Source organism: Pan paniscus, chromosome X (assembly GCF_029289425.2).
Source record: "Pan paniscus chromosome X, NHGRI_mPanPan1-v2.0_pri, whole genome shotgun sequence".
NCBI classification, from domain to species: domain Eukaryota; kingdom Metazoa; phylum Chordata; class Mammalia; order Primates; family Hominidae; genus Pan; species Pan paniscus.
Window position 1 is genome coordinate 10,911,059 of NC_073272.2, and position 6,979 is coordinate 10,918,037.

The window sequence follows — 6,979 nt, forward strand, 5'->3', positions numbered from 1 at the left end:
TTTTAGCTCAATGTCTCACAAAGTTGCAATCAGGATATTAACTGGGCTGTGTTTCTTTCTGAAGCTTGGGATTCTCCTCCAAGCTCGTTTCATTTCCTTGTAGCTGTAGACTCCCATTGTCTTGCTAGTTGTTGACCAGGGGTTGTTCTCCATTCCTTGGTGCTTGGCCCACTCTATAGCCCTCCTCACACTTCCAATCTTTTTGACTTTGGAAAGGTTGAGTTCCTCTTAATAGCTCACCTGATTGGATCACACCCTACCAGATAGTATCCCCACTGTTGTTTGAATATTTCTCCCCTTCAAAACTCACGTTGGAATTTAACCCCCAATGAGGCCATTCTGAGAGGAGGAGGCCTTAAGAGGTGATTGGGTCATGAAGGTTCTGCCCTCCTGAAAGGATTAATCCATTTATAAATCAATGGGTTAATGGATTAATGAGTTATCATGGGAGTGAGACTGGTAGCTTTATAGGAAGAGAAAAAGACACCTGAGCTAGCACACTCAACTCCCTCACCATGTGATGCCCTGTGCCAATTCAGGACTCTGCAGAGTCCTCACCAGCAAGAAGGCCCGCACCAGATGTGACTCCTCAACTTGAGCTTCTCAGCCTCTATAACTGTAAAAAACAAATTCATTTTCTTTGTAAATTACCCAGTTTCATGTATTCTGCTATAAGCGACAGAGAAAAGACCAAGACACTCCCTTTTGATTAAATTAAAGTTGATTGACAAGTGACCTAATCACAGGAGTGATATCCCATCATATCCGAAGGCTCTGCCCATGCATAAGGGTTGGAGATTATATAGGGCGTATATACCAGGGAATGGGACTCTCTGGGACCGCCTCAGGATTCTGCCCAACTAATTTCCATTTTCTTCTACCACCACAATATCCAAGTGGAAAACAGAGAAGTCTGGCTTCAAGCCCTTTAGTTTTCTTGGCAGAAACTCAGTCACAAGCGATGCATTGCAGATCACTTTTGGCAGTGCCATCTGGGTGCATCTGAATCAGCAGAAAGGGGAAGATGTTAGGGCCGTAGAGGCTTTGGTAGACTCTTGGCATTCCATGAAATGCTGAATGCTACAGGGGATTGTCCGTTGTTTCACTGATATAGAGTGAGACAAGGAAGAAAGGAAGGAGAGAAAGAGAAGGAGGGAAGGATGGAGGGAAGAAGGACTAACACATTTTTTTAATAACCATTTTTTACCACAATGAGATACTAATTCACAGCAGTCAGAATGGCTACTATTAAAAAGTCAAAAAACAACAGATGTTGTTGAGGCTGCAGAGAAAAGGGAATGCTTACACTGTTGGTGGGAATGTAAGTTAGTTCAGTCGCTGTGGAAAGCAGTTTGGAGATTTCTCAAATAACTTAAAACCGAATTACCATTTGACCCAGCAATCCAATTACTGGGTATATATCCAAAAGAAAACTAATCGTTCTACCAAAAAGACACATGTATTTACAAGTTCATGACAGCACTATTCGCTACAGCAAAGACAAGGAATCATCCCCAGTGCCCATCGGTGGTGGATTCGATAAAGAAAATGTGGTGCGTATGCATCATGGAATACTACACAGCCATAAAAAGAACAAAATTATGTCCTTTGCAGCAACATGGATGCAGCTGGAGGCCATTACTCTAAGTGAATTAACGTAAGAACAGAAAACCAAATAATGCATATGCTCTCTTATAAGTGGCAGCTAAACATTGGATGCTCAACAATATAAAGATGGCAAATCTCAGCACCATGCAAAATACCCAGGTAACAGACCTGCATGTCTACACACTGGATCTAAGATAAAAGCTGAAAAAATAATGATAAATAAATATTTTTAAAAACAATCATTTCCTCTATGCATTTATTAAGTACATGTTTAAGGAAGACCTATTGAGCCTAGAACTGGCTGAACTGACTCAGTTCCTAAGGATGTAGTGTTGGACAAATGACACATGCAACCTGCCCTAATAGCGATTACATTATATTGAGAAAACAGCCCACTGCAATAAAAGTAAGCCAATACACAATACAGTCACAAATTGTAATTTGCACTATTAAAGAAATTCTATTCAGAAACTGTGTGCTATAGAAGAAAATATGTTAATTCTTTTATTTGACACACTAATGGTACATTGGTCAGGAGGCCACATTTGCCAGTGTCATTTTGGCTTTCTGGGGTGTCATCTGTGTTGTGCGGACCACACCTTTGGAAACTGCTCTACTTTCTCTCAGTCCTGGATTAAGATTACAAACTCCTAGCTCAATGTGTGCAGCCCCAGACTCTCAGTAAAGATCTCAAAGCAGGACATCTGCAGCTGGCAACATGTCTCCTCAATCTGCAAGGGTCCGGGCATCCTCCCTGCCAGACATCTGTGGCTTTTCAGTAGCTACAGATGCATCCCCGTGGGGAGGGCTTACTTGTATTTTTATGCTCCCCCTAACAGGGAATTTCTTCTCTCTGAGATTTGCTTCTGCACAATTGGCTTCTGCTCATCACCATCTCCACACAAGTTTCGACGACTCGTTGACTCCAGGTCTTTTTGTTTTCTGTTTTTCCCTGTTAAATCACGTATTCCTTTCCGGGTATGGAAACTGCATTCTTACTTAAAAGCAAGAACCCGAATTTCCCTTCTCCTCTAGCCAGGGGACTAGTTGCATCTATAGCTCACATATTTTCCATCCATCTCCGAGAGAAGCTCAGCATACTGGAGGCATGTGCAGCAGATGTCTTCCTGGTTAACACTTTCCCAGTAGAAGGCCTGTTAACCTTGAGTACCCAAACTTCAGAGAATGTTCACATTTCTCCAATGCAACATTTGTGATGTATTTTAGGCTCCTTGTTGGCATTTTCCTGCAGATCTTTGATTTTCCAAGAACAGACTGCTGACGTTCGCAGGGTAGAAGGTGGCTGTGTCTGTGCCAGGTCTCAGTCCCACTTCTCTCACTGCCGGTGCCTCCTCTACCTACTTGTGATTCCCCATGAAAAACGCCCCCTTTTAATTCACCTGAATAAACTGCCTCTTCACCACTCCCGGATTCTAATACATTGTGTGGGTGTGGCAGGGGATGACACCACTTCCCTTCAGAGCAAGCCTCTGTTTCTTCGGTAAGCGTAGGAGGCCACTAAAAAATTAATTGCAGCAAATTGAAAAAAGTCTCGGGCAACATCACAAATGCTAATACAACAAGGAAAGAGCAGCATGATTGCCTTTAAAAAGGCCTTTTCATTGATAGTATTATCTCAAATGTCTTCATAAAAAGAAAGGGTGCCATCCCTGGTTGCAGAGATCTCCTTAATGAGCTCCAATTTTAAAGGAACATGAGGAAGGAGGAGTCTGCAAATGGAGATGAGCAGGGCCACAGTGAGCTGGGACTTGTGAAGTGTGCCAAGTCCATCTGCAGCATCTACAGAGACTTTGTCAAGGATAGGCAAGAGACGAAGTGGAAGCATTCGGAACAGATACCTTGGGTGGCATAGGTGGCACAATATTATCCCATCAGAGCAAGAAATGGTTGCTACTAAGGAGAATGTTTTAAGCTGGTGTGTGAGTTATCTTTTGCTGTGCAACAAATAACACACTTAGGACCTTGAAACAACACACACTTGTTAGCCCACAGTTGCCATGGATCAGGAGTTCAGATACAGCTTAACCAAGTCCAGCCCTCAGGGCTTTGCAAGGCTATAATCAAGGTGTCAGGCTGTGGTGTCTGGAGCTGGGGTCCTTGTCCAAGATCATATGGTTTTGGGCAGGAATTAAGTCCTTGCAGTTGTAGCACTGAGGCCTTTGTGCTCTCACTGGCTGTCAGGCAGGGGTCACTGCTTCCAGAAGCTACCCTCAGGCCCTAGCCTGTGACCCTCTCACAAAATGATAGTTTGTTTCTGCAGTGCCTTTCAGTTGTTCCAGGAGAGTGTCTCTCTCTCTTTCTCCAGCCTGCTACCATGGAGTCTTATATGACATAATGTAATCATGAGTGGGTGACAACTCATCTTTGCCATCTAAGGTAACGTAATCAAGAGAATGACATTCATCATATTCACCGGTCTCACCCACACTCAATGGGAGATGATTAGACAGGGCATGCATGACGCATATACCAATCACCGGAGGAGCTTAGGGTTCAGCCTCTCATAGCTAGACAGGAAGACACAACATGATTAAGAGGGCCAAAACCAAGAACGGTCACAAGATGTAATCTACAATTAGTTTAAACTTAGTGCAGCATTCTAGATGCAGGTGAGAATTCTAGATCCATTCAAGTTCACTGAAAGGCTGTACCCAAAAACTGCAGAGAACCACTCCTAGTCATCCTGAAATACAGGCACATCTCCTCAAGTCTGGAGTTGCCACCAACTTGAAAATAAGGCAAAGAAGTAGACTCCAAACCAAAGACTCACGGTTTAGTTGTGAATTCTAAAATACATTAGACAAATTTTTTTTCAAGCTCCTAGGGAATGTTATATTGATTACCAGGAGCTAGTGCTGATTCACTAAAACAATTCCCTTCAGTCTAACCCAGTTCTTTCTTGATGCAGCCTTCAGTAGATAGCTGAGAAAATACTGAAAACGTGATCCCCATTGACTGTAAGATAACTCACAGAGGTGCTCTTTGTGGGGAAAGTGAAGAAATATTATCTGAAGTAAAGTGCTCGCTGTTTTTTTAACTGCTTTACCTAGAAGTGGGTCAGCTATAAAGTGGGATGGATATTAATCTGAAGAATGGCATTTTGCAGTGAGAGGAAGGACTGTGCACTCAGCACTGGCCCACTCAATACTAAAACGGATGTTTTGGAATGTTTGTGGATTGCCTATTTTGGGAACAATGGTCCATAAAATAAATCACGGCCTGGAGATTCAATATCATCCCTACAAGCTTAGCCAGTTGGCAGCAGTAAAATCAATTGAGCTTTCGTATCATATGCTGCCTCGCATACAGTTGACCTTTAACTCAATACTATTTAACAGAGATCGAAGTAAACTCCTCTATATGGGCTCAGAACTCCACCAAGGAAATACACTATGAGGAATCCCTGGCTTAACAGCTTTCATGTGACAAACATCAATAGTTCTAATGGCCTTAAGGCACAGTATTAACAAGAGCCAACAGGGAGAATCCACAGTCTACAGAGAGTTACAGCAGTGGACATTGCCTGTGCCCTACAATGCGAACAGATGGATAAATGGGTGTGTGGGGGGGGGCGGGTGTCTCATGGTCAGATATGTGTGGAAAGTGTCCAGTCAAATGAAGTTAAGCAAGTTTCATTACTGTAATCCTTCCAGATGTCAGCATGTATTTTGAATATCTAAGGGTGGACAATGATTTCACTGAGAATTTCATGGAACTAGATTCTGGAAGCACTCAGGGAAAAACTAAATTATCCCAACACCAGGCTGTCCTCATTAGTATGCAATGTCTATATTTAAAAAGCTAAAAGTCAAAGGTCACCTGCCCTGGACACAAGACCTCTGTCTTGCAGAGGTCAGTTCTGAGGGCCTGGAAAATTCCAAGTTATTCTGGCTAACGAGAGCACACCCAGAGGGGGAAGGCAGATGCAGCACAGGATACGCTCAAGAGGATCTCCCTCTGTCTGTCCAGGTGCACTGCTATAAAGAAACACCTGAGACTGGGTAATTAATAAGGAAAAGAGGTTTGTTTTGGCTCACAGTTCTGCAGGCTGTACAGGAAGTGTGGTGCTGGCACCTGTTTCTGGTGAGGGCCTCAGGAAGCTTCCAATCATGGCGGAAGGCAGGAGAGCAGACGTGTCACATGGTGAAAGCAGGAGCAAGGTAGGGGAGAAGGTGCCACACACTTCTAAACAATCAGATCTCACACGAACTCAGAGCAAGAACTCACTCATTACTATGAAGAGGGCGCCAACTCTTTCATGAGGGATCCACCCCCATGACCACCTCCAACCAGGCTCCACCACCTCTAGCATTGGGGATCGTATTTCAGCATAAGACTTGGAGGGGACACACATCCAAACCATATCATCTCCCTTCCTGTGCCTTGCCGTATCTCATTTTTTTATTATTATTATACTTTAAGTTTTAGGGTACATGTGCACAACGTGCAGGTTTGTTACATTTTGCCTTGTTCACAAGACAGCCTTATGAGCTGCAGAGAATGAAGCCATGTCATCCTTTCATCCCTTATGGTCTCTCTGCCCTCATATATGCATAACTATCAAGAGATAAGATGGTCTCAGCCACTTAACAAGTTCTCAGTAGGAGGCCTGACCATTTGGGAAGCTTTTCCTTCCAAGTATTCATGGGCTCTCAATTTAAAAGCAAGGACATTAAATCTACTCAAGGCTCCTGACACATTCCTGGTTCCCTCCTATGGTAGGCTGCTTCTAAAGCAGCTTCCAAGAATCCCACCTCCCTGTAGAAGCCTCTCTGCCTGTCTGTGGGCTGGACCTAATGACTCACTTTTAAGCAATGAATATGACAAAAGCAATGTGACTTCTAACATCAGTTGTAAATGTCTGTGACCAATCTATAAATACATAAAGCAGATACATTGTTGCTGAGGGCTGGGATGGGGGTCCGAGGGCTAGGGGTTGGGGGGTAACAACTAAAAATATATGAAGTGTCTATCTACAGCCAGACCACCCTGAACATGCCTGATCCCAATTGATCTTGGAAACTAAGCAGGGTTGGGCCTAGTTAGAACTTGGATGGGAGACCACCTGAGAATGCCGGGTGCTGTAAGCTTTATAAGATAAAATAAAATTTAAAAAATAAATAAATATAAAAATGAAAAGATATGAAGTTTCTTTTGAAGGTAACAAAAATGTTTTAAAATGTATTGTAGTGATGGTTGCATAAATCTGCAAATATACTAATAACCATTGAATTGTACAAATTAAATGGGTGAATAGTATGGTATATAAATTATATCTCTTTTTTATAGCAAAACTTTGGTCACATCTTATTAAATATAAGGTAACTGTAAAAAGCATTTTAACGTCTCT

The 6,979-nt window shown here is 42.8% G+C and overlaps 1 pseudogene; it reads left to right on the forward strand.

Annotated features, from left to right (window-relative positions):
* Positions 1-6,600: 6,600 nt before the first annotated feature.
* On the forward strand, positions 6,601-6,719 carry LOC112438659 (5S ribosomal RNA; annotated as a pseudogene).
* The last annotated feature ends 260 nt before the right edge of the window (positions 6,720-6,979 follow it).